Source organism: Canis lupus, chromosome 15, assembly GCF_003254725.2.
Source record: "Canis lupus dingo isolate Sandy chromosome 15, ASM325472v2, whole genome shotgun sequence".
NCBI classification, from domain to species: Eukaryota; Metazoa; Chordata; class Mammalia; order Carnivora; family Canidae; genus Canis; species Canis lupus.
Window position 1 is genome coordinate 1,594,607 of NC_064257.1, and position 21,627 is coordinate 1,616,233.

The 21,627-nt window shown below is 44.7% G+C and overlaps 1 protein-coding gene and 1 long non-coding RNA gene across 11 annotated transcripts in view; one reads left to right on the plus strand and one right to left on the minus strand.

Moving 5' to 3' along the window:
* HIVEP3 (HIVEP zinc finger 3) overlaps positions 1–21,627 on the plus strand; it is a 459,145-nt gene that overhangs the window by 375,606 nt on the left and 61,912 nt on the right. Inside the window, exon 1 of one of the 10 annotated variants that reach the window (XM_049093982.1) lies at positions 17,513–17,669. The exons of 8 other annotated variants lie outside the window; for them this stretch is intronic. The gene's annotated coding sequence lies outside the window, so the exon portion shown is untranslated. Of the gene's footprint in view, positions 1–17,512; positions 17,670–20,870; positions 21,082–21,627 lie in introns of those variants that run through there. One more of the 10 variants, XM_049093981.1, reaches the window with a different exon arrangement.
* On the minus strand, positions 1,145–20,546 carry LOC112642275 (uncharacterized). Its single transcript, XR_003125124.3, has 3 exons — positions 20,167–20,546; positions 2,274–2,501; positions 1,145–1,402 (listed from the first exon to the last, which is right to left on the minus strand). It is a non-coding gene; the product is annotated as an uncharacterized LOC112642275 (long non-coding RNA).

Genomic DNA, 21,627 nt, shown 5'->3' on the forward strand with positions numbered 1-21,627 from the left:
GATGTTTATTACGAAATCCCACTGGCAAAAAAAAAAAAAAAAAAAAATCAGAAAAAAAGTATGAAAAGTGAATAGTAGGGAAGTCTGAAGGTGTTATATCCAAACCGTGGCCTGTCATACAGCTATTAAAAAGAATGAGACAGACCCTGAATCTATTTAGGAAGGCAGTAAAGAGTAGTGACTGGGAACCCAGGGTCTAGAGACAGATTGCCAGGGTTTGAATCTGGTTCCCACTACTTACAGACTGTTACATGACCTCTCTGACCATCAGTCTCCTCTTCGGTAGAGGAGGGATTATAATAGTGCTTGCCCTATAGGGTTGATGCATGTGAGGTGCTTATAACTGTGCCTGGTGCCTGGTGTATACTAACTACTCAAAAAATGTTGGCCTTTGACCTAGAAAGATTGTCCATGAGAAAAGCTAGATGCAGGGAAATATGCACGGGTGATTCCATTTTTACAAACAAACAGGACAAAAAAAAAAAAAAAAGGACAATTACTGTTGCCCCTGGTCATGAGTGGTCTCCTTAGAGCAGCCCCTAAGGGAGGCTTGCAGCTTGTATGGGGGCTAGTCCCAATGCCCTAGAAAGTCCCTTCCAGCCTCCACACTCTGAGACTTTGCGGGTCCACTTTGGCAATCTCAAAGTATGTCCTTGTCTGGCATTTGACCCCCCAAATAGTCCATTGTTCACAAAATATATGTATGCCAAGACTCGTCCTTTTGCAGCTGGGGGAGAAAGATGCTGGTTGGTGGCTTGGTTTTACAGAAACAGTCGTTGCCCCGATGGGGCCCTCATCCACGGAGCCCTGGGGGTTCTCCAGGTGTCTTCTCAGATCACTTGGGTTTGTGTGAGCCATACCAGTGACACCATGGCCAGGTATGCGATGCAACCTCTGCCTTGGTTGGCCTCATTCATGCTCAGGTTCACCGCCCAAGCAGGATAGGCTTTGGAAGTGGAAGGAGAGGTGACCAGCTGGGGAGATCTGCAAGGGTCTCCGTGGAAATCCGAGTCATTTCTTCCACTTTGGTTAAAGCCACTTGAGCTGCAGCTCATGTGTTACGTGAGCAGAGAAAACACGCACACACACACACACACACACACACACACACACTTATTAAAGTGATACTAGATTCATTCCTGTATTTAACAAATATATTTAAATTTTTAAAAATATTTCAACCAAATAGTAACAACAAAATAGGCAATAGCGTAGCCAATAGCAGAAAATCTGCTGCCCTCTTGAAAAAGACTTGAGCAGATACAGTTGGAAGCCAGTGCACAATCCAGGGCCCTCCCTCTCTCCACGAGTGATCATCATTCTGAACCTGGCAGTAACGGCCCACTCGTGTTTTCTGAGCACCTGCTGTATGGCAGGCTGAGTTCTGGGTGCTGGATTTATCCTGGTGAAAAAAAATAGAAATGTTTCCTACCCTCACGGGGATTGCCATGGAGTTAAGTGAGACCCCATCCCTCTATTAGCCAGCCTCCTTCAGGGAGTCCCAGTCATCAGTTTATGTAAGTGTTTGCCCATCCATGGGAGCAGTAGTGAAGGCAGGACCGGGAGGCTCCTGACACCAACACTGTCATTGGTCTTGTGACTTGAGACAAGTCCCTTCTGCTGCCTGAGCCCTGAGCATCTTCATCTATCCCTTGCTAGAGTTTGATGAGACATCCTGAACCAGGGCTGGCACATGGACCGTCTCCATCACTCCATCAGGTGGAGGGTGTGAGGGAGAGCGTTGCTGTCCATGAAGGGAGGTGTGCGAGGGTATCAAGAGTGAGGAGTGGGGGCGTATTTCTCAAGTGCAGGACACAGACCACAAGTAGAACATGAGGTGATTTTCAGGGAACAAGGGTGAAATTCTCTATGTTCAGAGTAATTCTTTTAGTTCAGTAAAATCCTGGAGTTATACCTGTGATCCCTATTGCTTAGGGGAGCCTGTGTTTTAACAAGTCAAAATTCAAGTCAATGTAAATGAAAATATCACATAAATAATAGAACAGATGGTAATTGTTTCTGGCAAAACTTGAAATGATGGTCACCAAGAGGCACTGTGTTTCCCAAACAAGAGCTAATGATGTAAAGGGTGGGGCCCACCTGGCATCTTAGATGCCAGGTGACCCAGCCCAGTCCTGGCCCATGGGAGCCCACATAGTTCTGGAGGAATAACTTCATGGATGGCTCCCTGTTGAAAACAGCATGAGACAAATTCCCTTCAGATCTTAGCACCAAGAAGAGCCGAGCTTTTTCTAAGCAACTGGTGTTTTTACCATCATGACACTGAGAATGAACAGCTGTGTTGTCCTTTCTTCTTACTGCCAGGAAGCTGCCCCCTGAGTCTGGGGCCCAGACACAGCCACGCTGTGGGGTCTTCTACTCTGCTTATCCATGTTCTTCTATCCCTCTGATCTAGACCTTGTATCTTCCATTTTCCCTGCATTGATTCATCATTTTTAATTCACGCTCCTATTTTGTTTTCGTAAACCACATCAGATGCCCTGTGGAATAAAGCAAGTTAAGATTGCAAACAAACAAAAACACAAAAAGGGAATTAACGGTTAATTAAGTCATCAGTTCATGGACAAACTACCTAAGACCAAAGTGTTCTTGGCTCCACTCAGCCTATTGGGATTTCCTGCCAGGACTGACTTCCCAGCTAAAAGGATGCCCAGGTTAGAGAGGGTGGTAAAGCAGTTAGGATGGCCACTGTCCATTCTGCACCTCAAGATCTGAACCGGCAAGCCCTGGGGACCCACACCTGCTATTGAGCTCTGAGGCCATCTTAGAAATGGGACTCTCCCTTCAAACTCAGAATAGCAGGCCCAGGACTGGTGGCATTGACACATTGCCCTCCCCACCAGAGAGTGGGATTTGCAGGCAGCTATTCCCTTGGGCTTCCCTGAGTACACCAGAGGGGTCCCACCCTACCCCCAAGGAACATTCCCCATGCCTGACTGGTTCCTAACCACTGGTTCTGTTGCCAGCCCCAGACTGTGCTGTGACAACCATCCAACTCCCACACCACCTGGTCCCATACATCCGCTACCAGACCCCATGCCATCCTGAGGCTCACGGTGGCTACTTTTGACCTGCATGTCACATAGGCATTATGGTCTTAGAACCCCTGAGGCCCAGAGTGCTGAGAAACACCATGAAATAGTGATAATGTTAAAACAAATGACTAAAAACATTAGGCTAAGTGAAAGAAGCCAGATACCGAAGATCAAAGATTGTATGATTCCATTTATATAAAATGTCCAGAATAGGCAAATTCCTAGAGATAGATAAATTAATAGTTGCCAGAGACCAGGGCGGGGGGCAGCAAGGAGAGGAATGTGGAGTGATGGCTAGTGGGTACAGGGTTTCTTTTTGGAGTGATGAAATGTTCTGGAATTAGATAGTGATGATGATTGCACAATCTTATGAATACCCTAAAACCCACATCATGGTACATTTAAAAGGGTGAAATTTGTAGTATGTGGATTATACTAGACACTATGTAATACAGCAGGTTGCAAAAGTTATGTTTATGAGAGCAACACTCAACATTTAGAAAATTCTGTTCATTAACAGATTGATCTACTCTCCAGTTTCAGAGATGAAAATACCCCTTTTCACCAGAAAGGAATTAAGATAATTTCTGTGAACTACTCACTGGCTAGAATTTTCCCCACAATTATAATTCTGCTCATTCATTCATTCATTCATTCGTTCATTCACAAGCACCTGTGTGTCCCTGTGGGGTGGGCGCAATGGACATAAAGGTGATTAAACATAGTCTCTGCTTCTAAAATCTGCCGCTAAAGATATGACACATGAGACTCTTAGCTCAGTGAGGGGACACGATATAAATCCCCTCGAGCCCAGCCCCCCGCATGTAGTAAGCAATCGAGAAGGGGTCACAGGAGAGGGGAGTTGTGTATGCCCAGTGTAGGAGGGCAGGGCTGTGATCCTGTTTGGGAAAGAGAAACACTCACTGGGGTCAAACTTACTGGGAAACCTGTTTGAAGAGGACTGTCCTGTGTTAGAGGGATTGGAAGTTCTGGGAAGGGAGTGGGCAGTCCCTACAGGTGAGTGAGCAGGGCTGGCACTTCGGGGACATGACTCAACACCCAGCAGTCCTGGCTGCCTTCCACCACTCCCTCCCCAGGCCACCTCATCCCCCCTTCTAGATGCCCCCGAGCCTCCAAGGCTGTGTCCTGCTGCATTAACCCCATCAGACTGGTGCTGGCCTGTAACTGGTAGAGGCTGCCCCACTTCTGCAGGATAAACAAGAAACGCTATTGGGTCTTCTGAGGTTCTGGACAAAGGAAAAAGACACCAGGGCTCCGTGGTCTCTGCCCATCTTCTCAGGTGTAAAGATGAAAGGTGGGGGCAGGGCCTGGAATTGTTGGATTCTGGAGGGAGGCACTTGGGTGATTCTAGGCTCTGGTGAATTCATTTTTCATGTCAATGAACCCCTCCTTGTTCTTGAGTTCAGGACACTATACTTGTCAGGGCTAAGGCCAGGAGGCAGAAAGGGTGGGTGTACTCTGGGTGAAGGGGAAGGGAGAGATTGGGAGGCTGGGGAGGTGTGGGGCATGGGGAATGAACATCACAACCAAGTAGGAGGGCAAGACGAAGTCCTCCAGGAATGGCAAGGAATGGGAGTCTATACCCACAAAGGCCTAGTTGGAAGGTTTGGGGTAGGCTAGTATGAGGCCTTCTGGGGTGATTGGGCCTTGGGGCAACTGGTAGGCCCAGCAGAGAGCATCCAGAGTACCAGGGTGGATAAAGTCCCCAGAACCCAACTAAGGTCAATACCCTTTTTTTTTTTTTCAAATATGGAAGCAGGCAACACAGATCAGGGATGAGTAGCCTCAGACACACAGAGGGTAGGGGCAGAGCCAAGTGTCTAGGTCCCTAGACCTGGCTCCATCCCCTATACCTTGAGCCAAATCCAGGTTTTTCCTTGTTTCCTTGACCACATGCTGCCAGTGCCACAGGTGGAGGTTATAAGGGGAGGTGGTTAGGAGCCCATACTCCAGAGCCACCTGCCAGCCTTGACTCCCAGCCCAACCCTGTATTGAATGAGTGCCCCTGGGCAGGTCATGTGATTTTCTTCACCTGACTTGCCTCATCTGTAAAATGGACTTAAAGATACTCCCTGCCTCATGGGGCTGCTTTGGGGGCTCGATGCATTTCAGGTACTCAGTGGAGCACTTGGCACATAACACTCAGTAATGCTAGCCCCCCACCCCCACTCCGCCCCATAATTATCCTAGTTGATTCTCAGTTTGTCCTCTTGTCACAAGATGTGATTCATCTTTCTTAAACTGCCAGTCCCTTTGTCTGTCTGTAGCTTATCTTTTCCTCTGACTCTTTTCCTTTTTCCTGAATTAAAGGCAGTTGGGGGATCCCTGGGTGGCGCAGCGGTTTGGCGCCTGCCTTTGGCCCAGGGCGCGATCCTGGAGACCCGGGATCGAATCCCACGTCGGGCTCCCGGTGCATGGAGCCTGCTTCTCCCTCTGCCTGTGTCTCTGCCTCTCTCTCTCTCTCTGTGACTATCATAAGTAAATAAAAATTAAAAAATAAAATCTTTAAAGGCAGTTGGTCCTAGTTTGTTCTGCAAGGAAGAACTTAGGATGTGTTATAACCCGTCCAGTTTAACATTTGTCTGTTCACTCCCTTATTTGCTCACAGTGCACTGGGCAACCAGAGACCTGTGCTTGGAGCTCTGGGAAATAAAAGGGGTCCACCTCTCGCCCTGCATCCCCCCAAGGCCATGCCTTCTGCCGGGGTGGGAGTTTTAAAATCACCTGGTCTGGTTTCAGTTGAGATGGAGAAAAGGATCTGTGTGGATTACAAAGAGCCTTTTTTTTTTTCAATTCGGCCTCAGAAAAATTAGACTTGACAACATCTTCTTGCTTGATGAAGACTGAACTAGAGAGATTTGGAGAACAGTCGACAAGTCCAAAAACACAGAAAACTGCTCCCTTCAAGGTCACAGACAGTGCATTCCTCAAGTGTTTCTGGAGCTTAGGTGTCATCAAAAAAGGAAGACCCAAAGTGAGAATTCCTGACAACAAACTGTGGCCGGGATCCACTAGGTATTGAATTAAACTGAGCTCCTGGGTGGAGCCCAAGAAGCTGTACTGGTCACAGGCTGACCCTTGGGGTCCTCCCCTAGATTGAACAGCCCTTTGCTAACTTGTATTTCCAAATAGCTCTATGAGCCTGGTTTCTGGGAAGTAGTTATCTTGTCCCCCTCTGGCCCACCTTACAGGATCCCTTTCAAAAGTTTGACCTGGCTCCCTCTAGCCAGTGAGAACCACCCCCAACCTCAGACCACCTGCTTTAGTCTTCTCTTGTTCTCAGTAATTCGCCTACCCTTGGACGAGCATTAGTTATGAAGCACCATTTATCTGTGTGTCTAATGCTGCGCTAGGTGCGAGGGATTTTGTGGTGAATGGGAGGCTCCTTGGCCTAAAAGCCTGTCTCTCTGGAGGAGAAAAGCCTGTAAACAAATTACAGCACAGTGTGAGACATACAGAGATATTTGAATGTTAGAGGGGCACCCAAAGCTAGCTGAAGAACTGGATGTCTGGGGTGGTATACACTCAGGGCTCTCCGGAGAAGCAGAACCAACAGGATGTAAATACATATAGTTATTTATATAGTTAGATTTATTTTAAGGAATTGGCTAACACGACTATGGAAGCTTAACAAGTCCCAAATCTGCAGGGTGGGCCGGCAGGCTGCAGACCCAGGGGAATCACAGTTCAAGTCCAAAGGCTGTCCATCTGCTGGCAAAACTCCTTCCTGCTCCGGGGAGGTCAGTCTTTGTTCTACTCAGGCCTTCCACTTGTTGGATGGGGTTCACCCCTATTCTGGAAAGCGTTTGCTTTACTCAAAGTCTTCTGTGGGTTTATTTATATATATATATATATATATATATATATATATATATATAAATGTTAATATCATCTACAAAATACCTATCTGGGGGCATCTCGAATAATGTTTGACCAAAGGTCTAGGTACCATTGCCTAGCCAAGTAGGCACATAATATTGACCATCACAAGTGGGTTTGAAGGACACTGAGGAGTTTGCCACATGTCTAGGAAGGACAGAGCATTTTGGTCAGTGGGAACCATGGGCATTCTGAGAAGTCTACAGCTCCCTGTGGTGAGAACACACAGGCTGGAAGGAGAAGGGGTGAGATGAGTCTGGAGATGCAAGCAGGAGCCCCTCAAGAGACCTTCGGAACCATGCCATGGAGCCTGTACTATGTGGGAAGAAGGCCAAGGGGTCTTAGGAAGGAGAGCTGTTATGAACCAGAGACAGCCTCTGGGAAGCCCCCAGGGGATGGGATGGAGCCCCTTTCTCCCAACAGTTGATGCAGACAACTACATGACTCTCAGCTCTGCGGATGGCAAGGTACAGAGGGTAGGGTGATCAGCTACCTCCAAAGGCTCTTCCCAGAAGCTGAAAGAGGACAAAACCAGTAAGCCAGGTGCCCATACCATGGCTTTCAGGCCTCTTTGGCAGTCCAGTCACTGACTACTACTGCCTGGTGGACCACAGGCTGCCCAGGCAAGCAGGACGAGCTGTTCCTGCCCTTCATGGAAGTGGGTAGGCTTTGCTGCCTCAGTGTTGGGACCATCAAGTGCATTCTCTATGGAGGTGGACACTGTGGGGTTCTAAGCTGATGGACTGACATTCCTCCTAATGCAACAGGATCCTGGAAAAGGCATCAGTGACTCAGTGAACCACAATGCATAGTTTCCTAACCACCAGCACACAAGTGTCCAGATCCAGATCCTGGAATTATCAGAAGATAAAGCCATTTTTGAGAGGAGGACATCTTAATATTAGAAAACAAGATAGAATGCCATTCATGGACCAAAATGTTGATAGCTCTTAGGAAGATAAGAAACCCACAAGATTGCATAAACAGAGAAATCAGAGCAGAAGATACTACAGATAAGACCCCAAAGGACTGAGTGATTTTTTTTTTTTTACTCCAGAAAAGCCAAGCATTGTTCAAGCCAGAAGCCAACAAAATGAAGAATAGGAATGGGCTGCCAGAGTTGAAGAGTCCCTTAAAGAACTTTTTAGAAGAGCAAATACAGCTCAACCCCTTTCACTTTCTATGTGTGGAGGCAGGTGGCCGGTGGTAGGCCAAGCCCAAGAGATACTCTCTAAGGAAAGTGATGGGGCCACGGTCTAACAGAAGCCCAGCTGAGAGAATCCAGTCTCCCTACCAACCTGGTATGGGGGCAGGGAGCACACAGGGGGCATAGGCACCCTGCCTCCAGTGGAGTCTACCTCCATGCCCACTGCAAAGTCAACCCCTTCTTTCAGTGATTGCTAGACTCACCATCATAATCCTCTTCCCTCTTATATAGAGCGCCTTTCCCCCAATAGGATGGGCTCATGATTCTACCCTCATATTCAAGGACAAACCTGTCAGGAAAGAGACCAGAAACTTCACAAGAAGCCCTATGCAGTTAATTATTTCATCAATAGCCTCTTCCTCTTCTTCTGTGGTGAAGGATATTTGATCAGGGTACATGGCCACCCAGCTAGAGACTATGTTACCAAGGCTTTGGTAGTGTGACCTGAAATAACATGTACAATTTCCAGTCTTGCCATGCCCTTTTTCCCTTTTCTGCTGACCAGTGTGTGGACACGATGGTGGATAATGGCAGCCAAATGCCGTGGGTGGAAGAAGAGCAAGTTCAAAGATACCCACACTGGGAAGCCACATATCAACCCATGGCCACTTAGACTGTTACATGAGATGGAAGCAAACCCCTGTCTTGTCTAAGCCACTCTTCAGTTGGGTCCTTGTAGCAGGAACTGGAACCTATATCCTAGCACATATACCAAATTCACAATGCAGTCCTACATTCACAAATAGGATCAGATGTTAGAAGAAAGCCAATAGCAGAAAGAGAAGGCCTGAAATGAAAATAAAAGAAAAAGAAAAAGAAAAAAGGAGAGCTCACTCCAAGAGAAATAGTTCAAATATAAGAGAACCCTAGAATCAATAATCATTAGTATCTTTGGCAATAATTGATATTATATTTCATTTACTAGAAAGGAACCAGTGGCTATAAAGGAGGAACCAGTGGCTATAAAGGAGGAACCAGAGAAAAGGAAACAATTATTGAAAATTTAAAATATAACTCCTGAAAAAAAATCAGTGGGTGAACTGAATGACATAATTGATATGGATGAAGACCAAGTTGGTGACCTAGAAGTTAAAACTAATATCCAAAAATGCAAAGCAAAACATCAAGGAGAAAGAATTCAGATCCATAGAGGCCATATCTAGGAGGTTCATAATCCATCAAAGAGGAGATCTAGAAGCAGAGACCACAGACAATGGCCGAGGGAGAGGGAGGGGTAGAAATAGTCAAAGATATAAGAAGAGAAATTTTCCAAGTTGAAGAAACACAGAGAGTTTAAAATTAAAACAGCACACTGAATTCGGGACAGGAATTAGTGGAAAGAACATGTAGACCCATCTTGCTGAAATGTCAGAACAATGGTGAAAAACAAAATGCTTCCAGAGAGAATAAAATCTTACATCAGCATTTCTCATCAGTAAAACAAGATGCCCAAGGACAGTGGAGCAGTGCTCTCAAAAGTGTGGAAGACATTGATTTTGAACTAAAAATTCTATCCTGATTTTGAAATCAAAATAAAGATTTTTGTTTGTTTGTAAGAGCTCAGGAAGTTTATTACTCAGTCGTCTATATTTTTCTGAGAAAAAAAAAAACAGGAATAATAATGAAAACCTCCTGGAGTTATTTCTGTCAATCAAAAATGGAATCCAAATAGGTGATGATGTGGGATTCAAGAAGTGAAGGAAGCCATAAATACTTTATAGGAATATGTGTTGGCTCTTAAATTATGGTAGGCTTTTCTTGTGATGAAGTTTCAGTCCTATGGAATTAAATTTCTTTTTCTCAAGTCTATTCATACTAAGTGGTTCCCCAGGGAGTGAGATCTTCACAAGCATATTGTTGATTAGCTTCAGTTTTAAAAATCAACCTAAGTCTATAGACTAGAAATGTGTTATGAAACTTAGGAAATGTAGGAGTAATAATACATAACTCACAAAAATTTGAAGGTGGATGCAAGAAAGGAGGTGGAAAGAAGAGTGTGTGCACATTTCTTCATTGTTCATAACAGAAAGTGGATAGTGTCTAAAGTTGATGGACAAGGAAACAGCAATTAAAATATATTATTTGAAGATGTCAGAGGCAACTGCCACGACAACCAATATGTAACTATCAAAAATGGCAAGATGGGGGATCCCTGGGTGGCGCAGCGGTTTAGCGCCTGCCTTTGGCCCAGGGCGTGATCCTGGAGACCCAGGATCGAATCCCACATCGGGCTCTTGGTGCATGGAGCCTGCTTCTCCCTCTGCCTATGTCTCTGCCTCTCTCTCTCTTTCTCTCTCTCTCTCTCTCTGTGACTATCATAAAAAAAAATTTTTTTTAAATGGCAAGATGGTTGGAAGGAAGGTGGGGAGAGGGCACATACAGAAAATTACTCAGCTTTCAGAGCAGAGGGTCAGTCCCATAACTGAGTGAGGATGGTTTTAAAATCTGGGGCCTGGAAGACATCAGACTTTGGGGAAATTAATAACTTTAGAAGAAAGGGACTCCACGACCACACCAGCACTGCATCTCATCAGTACTTGCTGCCACACCAACACACCTGCTCTGCAACTCCAGGCATCTGATGTGTCATGACTGTGGGAAGGCCCATTCATTCATTCATTCATTCATTCAACGAATGTTTATGGGGAACTCATTGAAATAAACATATCAGAAGCCTGTTCAATTCATGTCCTTGGCTGCTTCTCCGCCCTACTGTGCACTGTACACCTACCTGATCTTCTAATGCTGGACTGGCCACCACCTCCCACACTCAGGGTTACCCTAGCATCATCCTGTCTTTGCCCACGCTAATCCCCTTTCCTGCCTGATGAAATCCCTTTGTCCTTCAGAGCCCAGTGTACCTTCTCTATAGCCTACCCTCATGATCCCTCTCTCCACCACCAACCTGTACTCAGAACCTATCGCTGTCATGGTGTCTACTACACCTTATTACCTGGTTTTGTTTGTGTCTCTTTCCTTAAAGGCTTTGTATCTTTCAAGTGCAAAGACTATGTCTTTTTTTTATTTTTATTTTTATTTATTTTTAATTTTTATTTATTTATGATAGTCACACACAGAGAGAGAGAGAGAGAGAGATTGAGGCAGAGACACAGGCAGAGGAAGAAGCAGGCTCCATGCACCAGGAGCCCGACGTGGGACTCGATCCCGGGTCTCCAGGATCACGCCCTGGGCCAAAGGCAGGTGCCAAACTGCTGCGCCACCCAGGGATCCCCTATGTCTTTTTTTTAAATTGAGACGTAACATACATACAGTTACTTACACATATCATAAGTATACAGCACAGAGTTTTTACATATATACAAATATGTAACATATATGTAACCAGATCCATATGTTTTCTATCATAATCTTCTAGTCAATATCCACCTGCCCCACCAATGCTATTCACTATTCCAATTTCTTATTTTATTTTATTTTATTTTATTTTATTATTTATTTATTCATGAGAGACACACACAGAGAGAGGCAGAGACACAGGCAGAGGGAGAAGCAGGCTCCATGCAGGGAGCCCGATGTGGGACTCGATCCTGGGACTCCAGGATCACTCCCTGAGCCAAAGGCAGATGCTCAACCACTGAGCCACCCAGGCATCCCCATTATTCTAATGCCTAATACCATAAAATTAGTCTTGCCTATTCTTAAACTTCAGTTAAGTGGGATTATACAGTATATAGTCTATTGTGTCTGAATTCCTTGCTTATTATTATAGCTGTCAGATCCATCCATATTCTTTCTATAGCAGTACTTGTACTTTTTTATTATTATGTAATAATTCTTGTATGAATATATGGCAATTTATTTATCTGTTCTATTCGTTGTTGGCATTTAGGTTTCTTTCAGGTTTTTGCTATCCTGGATAAGCCTAATGTGAACGTTCTTGTTTGTGTTTTGTGACAGACAGATGTATGCACTTACGTGAGATGTCTTCTTAGAAGTTGAATTTGGGGGTCATAGGGCAGGTGTGTGTTCGGCTCGGAAGATTTTTGCCAGTTAGTTGTCCCAAGGTTGTGTCTATTTACCTTCCCACCAACAGTGTACAAGAAGAGTTCCAGTTGCTTTATGTCCTTGCCAATATTTGGTAACATTTTGTTTGTTTCACGTTAGTCATTCTGGTGAATGGGTGGTAGATTTAATTTATATTTCCCTAATGGGAAATGGTGCTGACAACTTTTCATACATTTATGGATCATTTAGGCAATCCGTTATTTAAAATACCTGTTCGAATATTTTGCCATTTAAAAAAATTATGGTAAAATACATATAAAATTTACCATCTTAACTGTTTTGATGTTCAGTAGTGTTAAGTATTTTCGCATTGTTGTGCAATGTGAATGCATCTCCAGCTTGCAAAACTGAAACCCTATACTCATTAAGCAACAGTTTTTAACCCTCCCCGCCCCTCAGCCCCTGTCAACCACCATTCTTTCTATCTTTGTGAACTTGACTGTTGTAGGTATCTCACGTAAGTGGAATCATACAGTATTTTTTTTTTGTGGCTGACTTATTTCACTTAGTATAATATTTTCAAGGTTCATCTGTGTTGTAGACTGTGTCAGAATTTCCTTCTATTTTAAGGCAGACAGGTTAATATTCCATTGCATGTATACACCACATTTTGTTTGTCCATTCATCCATTGACGGATACTTGGGTTACTTCCAATTTTTGCATGTTATGAATAATGCCACTATGAACATGAGTGGACAGGTGTCTCTTTGAGACTCTGGTTTCAATTTTTTGGAGTTTATACCCAGAAGTAGAATTTCTAGATCATATGGTAATTCAATTTTTAATTTTTTTGAGGAATCACCACACTGTTTTACAGAGGCTTTACTATTTTGCATTCCCATCAGCAGTGCACAATGGTTCTAATTTTTCCACATTTTCACCAACACTTGTTATTGTTGCTATTTATATATATAATGTATTATATTATATATTATATATAAATAGTTGTATATATTTTTTCTGGGTTTTTATAAAAATAATAGGCATCCCAGTGTCTGTGAAGTGATATCTCATGGTTTTGATTTGCATTTCCCTAATGATCGGTGATATTGAACATCTTTTCACATGCTTGTTGGCCATTTGTATGTCTCCTTTGGAGAAATGTCTACTCAAGTCCTTTGTTCATTTTTTAATCTGGTTGTTTGGTTTTTGTTTTTGAGTTGTAGGAGTTATTTACGTATTCTGGATATTAACCCCTTCTCATATATATGTTTTGCAAATGGTCTCTCCCATTTTGTAGGTTGCCTTTTTATTCTGTTGATTATGTTCTGTGGTGCACAGAAGTTTTATTTTTTTTTCTTCATTTATTTATGATAGTCACACAGAGAGAGGGAGAGAGAGAGGCAGAGACACAGGCAGAGGGAGAAGCAGGCTCCATGCACCGGGAGCCCGATGTGGGATTTGATCCCGGGTCTCCAGGATCGCGCCCTGGGCCAAAGGCAGGCGCTAAACCGCTGCGCCACCCAGGGATCCCCACAGAAGTTTTAAATTTTGATTAAGTCCAGTTTATCTATTTTTGCTTTGGGTGCCTGTGCTTTTAGTGGCATATCCAGGAAATCATCACTAAATCCAATACCATGAAGTTTTCCCTCTATGTTTCCTTCTAAGAGTTTTACAGTTTTAGCTTTTATCTTAGATCTTTGATCCATTTTGAGTTAATTTGGGCCATTTTCAATTGGGTTGTCTGCCTTTTTGCATTCATTTTTAGGACTTTTCTATATTCTGGATGAGTCCTTTGTTGAATATGTATCGCAAATATCTTCTCCCAGTCTCTGGCTTGTATTTTTGTTCTATTGTTGGTATCTTCTGATGAACAGAAGTCGTGTGTCTGGCTTTGAAGATTTTGCCAATATTTAGAAAGTTTTCCATTTTAATGAAGCCCAGTTTATCAGTACTTTCCTTTATGATGATGTGATTGTGCGTTTTATAAACCGTGTAAGAAATCTTTGCTGGCCCCAAATTCATATGTTCTTCTATTTTCTTCTGTAAGCTTTGTTATTTAATCTTTTGCATCCAGGCTTCACATTAATTTGTGTATGTGGTAGGGGTAGGGCCCAAGGTTTATTTTTTTATCCACATGGATACTCAGTTGCTTCAGCACCATTTATTGAAAAGATTATCATTTCCTTCACCAAGTACAATAGTACCTTAGTTACAAATCAGGTAATTTTGTATGAGGGGATCTGTTTCATTACTCTGTTGTTTCCATTGATGATTTCTTTTTTTTTTTTTTTTTTTTGGTGCCACACTGTCTTGATTACTGTAGCTTTATAGTAAGAGCTATAATTTATATCTGTTTTCACATTACTGGCCTGGCATTGAAAAGGCCCATGTAATGCTTGCAGACTGAGTGAATAAATGAACGAATGAGTTGTTAAGTAATCATTATAACTGCCATCTCATTACCAGTATACTTCTATGCATCCTGCCACATGGGCAAGAATGGTGGAGACCACAGGTAATACCTACTTTTGTCATTGTCCAACTTTGGAACAAACTATATATGTCACCCAGTCGCCCTAGTCATTCTTCTTTATGTGGTTTATTCTATAATGTGTGTGTGTGTGTTATAGTATATTGTGTATATTGCCCTTTTTAGTAGACCTAAGAACCTTAGCTACCCAGGAGGTTTGTAGATCGGTGTGTCTTTTTTTTTTTTTTTGAAAGATTTTATTTATTTATTCATGAGAGACAGAGAGAGAGAGGCAGAGACACAGGCAGAGGGAGAAGCAGGCTCCATGCAGGGAGCCTGACATGGGATTCGATCCTGGGTCCCCAGGATCAGGCCCTGGGCTGAAGGAGGCGCTAAACCCCTGAGCCACTGGGGCTGCCCTAGGTGTGCCTTTTATACCACAGTCATTTGCATAAAAACAAAAGCCATCAAAGGAACAGCTAGAGACCTGCTGGAAACCGAGAGAACAGGCCGTGGCATCAAATGTGTGGGTCTTTCTTAGGCAGTGTTGATGAGAGACTGGAAGAATGAAATGGCCAACAAGTATACCCACCCTGGCCCAGCTCACTTCAGACTTTGTTCTTCCCTAAGTCTTTTGACCTGCAAGTACTTCCTGAACCACTTAGATAAGCAGGTTGAGTTAAATTCAGAAGCTCACCAGTTCTCCTGAATATCCAGAAGCCTCCTTTAATCTTGACTAAACAAGGTGGATATATATAAATGATGAGATAGGTGAATAGATAACTAGATTTTTTTTGATAACTAGATTTATAACAATGGAGAACTTAGTAAATTAATCAACTACAAGCATCTGGGGTTCACCAAGCCCTTGCTGAGGCGAGACCACAGTCCCTGACTACAGTTCATTTTCAATCTCAACGAAACAAGACTTTAAAATTGTACTTTTCTACATGGAGGGGGGCAACAAAGCTCTTAATAAGGCCAGTCCAACTACTAGGAATGAGGTTTAATTCCCCAAGTGTTAGGACTGTGACTCGAACCTGAGTTCTGTCTGCCAGGATTCTACTGCCTTAAGGGTCTCTACTGCAGGTTGTGGCTGTGCCATTACCAGCTTCATGATTCTGTGCCCCAGCTTCCTCATCCACAACATGAGGATGATGGTAGTGCCAGCCTGACACTGAACACTGACACTAGAACACTAGGAACAGCCCCAGCACGTGTTAAGAGTTCGGTTGTCAATCTAGACAAAAGACATAGGTTAGGACTTTCTTTGCCTGAGCTGTCACAACCACATGTACTCAGGACCAAGTCTGGGCTTCCATGGGTTTGGCAGAGTACAGTTCTGTCTGCATTATTTCTTGATCTTGACTGTGAAACAGGTTCCTGCATTCCTCGGGGCTGTTGCTGGAGACCTGGTCTGCCCGGCAGTGTCAATTCCACCTTGGTCCCTGTGCTCTCTGACAGGAAGACAAACACCAGCCTGGTGTAACTCACCCAGGATTGTCTAGTTTCCCCTTTGTTCTGAAGAAACTTGGCTTTTTGACCACTGTGCAGAAATTCCAAGCCCTGTCTGGGTCTTGGGGTTAGGAAGGAGGAGAAGGAAAACTAGAAATGCAGAGACCACAGTCATCCAAGGGAAATGACTTGGGAACCTCCCAGACAGTGAATAATCTACTACTCACTGCGGGGAGGGAAACATTTATCAAGAAACTCAGTCCTGAGGTTAGTAGGGTCATGAAAAGGGATTTACACGCAGGGAGGAGAATTTGGTGCAAGTGGAGGTGGCTGTAGTTAACCAGGAAGACTTCCTGGAGGATCTGGGGTACTGGGAAGGAAGAGAAAATCCACCTGGGCCTTTGTGATCAAAGTCAGTGCTCTTGGGGGTTTGTTAGGTGGCAGTCTGCTCTTGGGGTTCAAATTCTACCTCTGCCCTTTCTTGTGTCATCTGAAGCAATTGGTGTCACTTCACTGAGCCTTGGTTCTCTCCTCTACAAAAAGGGAACCTGTGTGAGAATCAACATGTTAATCTTTAGTATAGTTTGGGGACATGATAGGTGCTCATTTAAGTATTTTGAAAATATTTTCAATATTTTACTTAGCACTGGGTCCAGTGCCAGGGACTGGAAATGTGAAGATAAATCCCAGTCTCTGTCCAGTCCAAGGAGACATAGGTTTGCTGGGAAGATGCTGATGAATTGGTTAAGCCACAGACCTGACATGTTGAGCTTCTTAAGGAAGCACCCCTATTTGACCTATTGGATTAATGGAAAACTTCATCTTGGCACAGGTAATCCAGCAGACCCTGGTAGTGCCTATTTTCCATGAGTGAATCCAGGCCAGACCGTGTGTGGGTCTAGTCGCCCTGAAAACATTATCCAGCCATCAGTCTGCCCCTGACTATCTCATGGGATAGACTCTGCCTTCCACCTGCTTTCCAAGGCGCAATACAAACCCCAGCTCAGTTAGAAGATGTGTGGTACAACTGAGCCTTCACAGTTTGGGGCTTTTTCTTTTGTTTTGTTTTGCTTTGTTATTCTAGGGCCTAGGAGGGAATGTGCGGAAGCTCCTGCCTATGCCCTGAACTCACCCCAGCACAGTGTGGGATCCTTGCCCAGACACTCTGGGCTCAGGAGCCCCAAAGCCTTGGCTAGGGTAGAGGCCACAAACTCAACATTCCCTGTGGCCACATTCCAGCCTCCTGTGCTCTGCATATGCTGTACCTCCCACCTAGACTAGAATCCCTTCCTTCCAAATCTCACCATCAGTATTTTCCCCATCTTTCAAGGCCTAGCTCAAACACATCTTCCTTCTGCAAAGCATTCCCTAACTCCTCTGTGGGATCAGTCTTCAGATTCCTTTCGCTGCTTGTTCCCTTGGCAACAGCAGTGTGTAAACAGAGAGAGGTCAAGAGCATGCCAGTTAGAGGGCGATGCATGGTGAAAGTGCAGAGTGGAGAGAGGAAGCTGGGAAGGCTGTGCAGGGCTTGTTATGAGAGCTGAAATGTCATTGGCTGAATCTCCCTGCAGTGGGGCGCTCCTGAGCATTCTTGACAGAGGGAGAGGCTGGGTGAGGTTCACAATTGAAGAGATTTCTCTTTCCACAATGGATGGTGGGTGGGATGGGAAATGTTGGGAACCTAGGGACAAGGTGATTAGTTACAGAAAGCACTTAAAAGAGTTTCATAAGTTTTCCCAAATGCCAGGCTGTGGAAAAGAAAATTGTATGTTAGATTTACATGGAGAAATTTGTAAAAAATATGGCTCCTGTGGCCCTTGCCTCAGTGATTCTTTTTTGGTGGATCTGGAATGGGACTAGAGCCTTTGCTTTCGGAAAATGTCCCAGGGCATTTCAGGAGAGTGGAGGTGGTCTCAATAATGATGTTAGGAAAACTGGATAAGTGTATTGGAAAAAATTAAGCTTTATCCCTACTTCATTCCTTACACAAAAATAAATGTCAAATGGAGCCAAGATCCAATGGAAAGGAAAGAAGCAGGAGAGGGAAGGATGGAGGAAGTAAAGAATGGATGAACAAAGGGGTGGAGGAGCAGAGGGAGGAAGGGAAAAAATTAATTAATAAAGGAACTAGAAGAAATTGGGTGACATTCTAGAAAATTATCTTGGACATGAAATCTAGAAGTCCAAAAGGGAAAGATTGATGATGCATTTGACCACATAAAAACAAAATTTTTCTGTTCAGAAAAACAAAATTTTTCTGTTAGAAGAGGTAAAGATTACTGACAAATAGGAATATTTGCAGTTCATACAAAAAAGGATTAATATGCGCAAAATCAAAAGAAAACCAACAAGAAACCAATAAGAAAAATATAATTTACTAGAAACATAAACAAAGGATATGAAACATAATTCCCTGAATGAAATAATGGGTTAATAAGTTGTTCCAGAGTTATAAGCCTCACTAGAGATCAAGAAACACAGATTTAAGAAAAAATAAGATATCACTGTGCAGAATAATGGTCCCTACACGTCTTAATCCCTGGAACCTGTGACTATGTTGCCTCTTGTGGGAAAATGAATTTTGCATATGTGGTTGAATTAAGAATCTGGTGGTAGGAGATGATCCTGGATTATCCAGGTGGGCCCAATGTCATTACAAGAGTCCTTACAAGAGAAAAAGGGAGGCAGGGCAGTCGGTGTTCATGATTCAATGTGAGAAGGATGTGGCTGGCCATTGGTTTTGAAGAAGGAGGGGGCCATGTGCCAAGGAAGCCGGCAGCCTCTAAAAAGTAGGAAAAACTGGAGGGTATTATGCTGAGTGAAATAAATCAATCGGAGGAGGACAAACATTATATGGTCCTATTCATTTGGGGAATATAAATAATAGTGAAAGGGAATAGAGGGGAAGGGAGAAGAAATGGGTAGGAAATATCAGAAAGGGAGACAACACAAAGACTCCTCTAACTCTGGGAAACGAACTAGGGGTGGTGGAAGGGGAGGAGGGTGGGGGGTGGGGGTGACTGGGTGGCGGGCACTGAGGGGGGCACTTGACGGGATGAGCACTGGGTGTTATTCTGTATGTTGGCAAATTGAACACCAATAAAAAATAAATTTATAAAAAAATAAATAATTAATTAAAAGTAGGAAAAGACAAGAAGATAGATTCTTCCCTAGAGGCTCCTGAAAGAAGGTTGGGAACCTAGCTCTAACTTGCTTTTAGCCTAGTGGGACCCACTTCAGGTTTCTGACCTCTAGAACTGTACAATGGTAAGTTGTGTTGTTTTAAGCCCCTGTCTGTGACAGCTTGTGACAGTGGCAGGTGGAAACTAATTCAGCCATTTTGCCTCTTATTTTAGTAAATATGAAAAAAGAGATCAGTTATATTCTAGGTAGTAAGGAGTGTGGAGAAATAGTCCTCACACGTAACCGGTGGGTCTGCAGATTGGTGCTTCTTGGAGACCTCTTTGTCAAGACCCATCAGAAGCTTCAAGGTGCCTTCCCTTTAGCCAAGTATCCCTCCTTCTAGGAATTGATCCTGTTGTTACACTCACACGAGCATGCAGAGGGTACTCTAACACTCTGTGGGTCTCTGGCCCCAGCACCCTGCCCCCTTCCCTGTTGGGCTATCCTGACAGCTAGACCTATGAAGCTTCCAGAAGTAGAAGCTGAGTTGTCTGATGTGTTAACCAACTGGCTCTTGAAGCTCAGTTTCTCCTTGTTGTTCTAAGCCGGTTTCTAAGCCAGAGCTTCTGAAGGCTGTGGCCTGAGTGGCACACAACATGGAGCCCGGGGTCATTCTCCCACCATCAGCAGATGGTGTCCGTCCTCCCTCTGGCCTGAGGCTCAGGCCCCCGTTGGTCCGGCTCCTGGGCCCTGTCAGGGAGACCCTCTACCTCTGACCTCATGTCACTGGCGACTTTTACAGGTGCCCTTACCAAGTCTCTGGAGAAGCAGCTTTGTCCTCTGTGACTTCAAGTTTATATGAAAATCATACCCATACCCTCAGAAGCACAGAAGGTAGAAAAAAACCACTCTCTGGGTGTCACTTGGTCACAGTGATTAGAAATCGTCCTTCTAAAGGAGTTAAAAAGTAAGAAAGCGTTTATACCAGTGTGCACCGCAATCCATTCCGAGGATGAGGCCTTCATTGTTCTCGTAGGTTTGCCCCATGTCTGCACCCACAGTTCTGGCTGCCTCTTGTATTAAGAACCTCGGCCCAGTCACGAGGTGTAGAGCAGGAGAGAAGAGAGTACTGTCCCAGGAATCTGAGGACGAGTATGGCCCTGGACTAGTCACTGCCCACCATGGCTCAGGTGCCTTCTGTGCAGAACGAGGGCGTGGGCCTTCCGGCTCACAGGCCTCACTGACTCCATGGTGTGGACGGATCCTGGTCGCTCCTCCCTCAGAGGGTTCAGGAAGGAGGGCCCTCCCTATAAGAGCACCAGGCACAGCCCACGGGGGCGAAGGCCAGATGCTGACCCTAGGCACGTGGTGCTGGCCCAGTGAGTCACCTGATGACACAACAGTTACCTGACTGTCTTCCTCATCCACCCACCCCTCCTTCCTGGCCTGTGAACTGCTCCAAACCTCAGCCACTGGGTGCTTCCCCACCTGCCCCTGGAAAGCCTGTGGCTGGGTAAAGGGACAACCACAGGACCCAACAATGTAGAGTTGGCCAACTGACTCCTACTCAGATTCAGTCATGTCTCAGGGTCCCATCCATCCATTGGAAGGAGCAGAGCTTACCACTAGCTAGAATTTGGGGGGTGCTTTGAGATCCTTGAATGAAAGGGTCAATAGAAACTGTAAGTACAGTAAACCCCTTATTATTCATACATGGCACCCAAGGGCCCCCACCAGGAGTTCTGGACCAGCCCAGAGAACAGTTCTCTCCCTGCACTGCGAATGACCCCTGCCTTGTCCCACCTTAGCAAGGCCTGGGGGTGATGCCACCATCATGGTCTCTTCAACCTTAGCTGGGACCCCCATTTCTCCTGTCCAGAAGTCACAGCAAGTCTAGAATGTAAGTTGAAAGGCCTCCTTTGCTGTCACGCCTCTAGACACCTGCAGATGCTTTCCAGGGATACGGCCATGCCCCTTGGGGCCAAGCCAGTGCTTTGGTAGAACATGGAGCTGCAGACTGCAGCACCCATTGAGCCACAGAAGGCCTAGAGGACATCTCTTCATTGAGGCAGGGGATGCGCCCTGGCCAGGGGTCGGGACGCACTGGGTGGTCTGACCATGCCACCATCACAGTGGAAGTTTGAGGGAAAATCACATCATCCTTCTAGCTTCAACCTCCTCATCTGTCAAGTGAGGGGATTAGATGAGACACTCCATCTCTAAGAATCCCCTAGGAGGCCGGGGTGTAATTTAAGTCCCCAGAGCAAAGATGAAAAGTTTTCACCAGACGCCCAGAGACAGCACTTGTGCCTGGTTTGGGTCACAAGGTAAATATTCATTGTAAGGAAACCATTTGTTCCAGCTTGCCTGGGACAGCCCTGGTTTATTCCTTTTGCTCTTCCATAATTATTAGTACTGCCTCTTTCACTCTCAAAAGTGCCCCAGT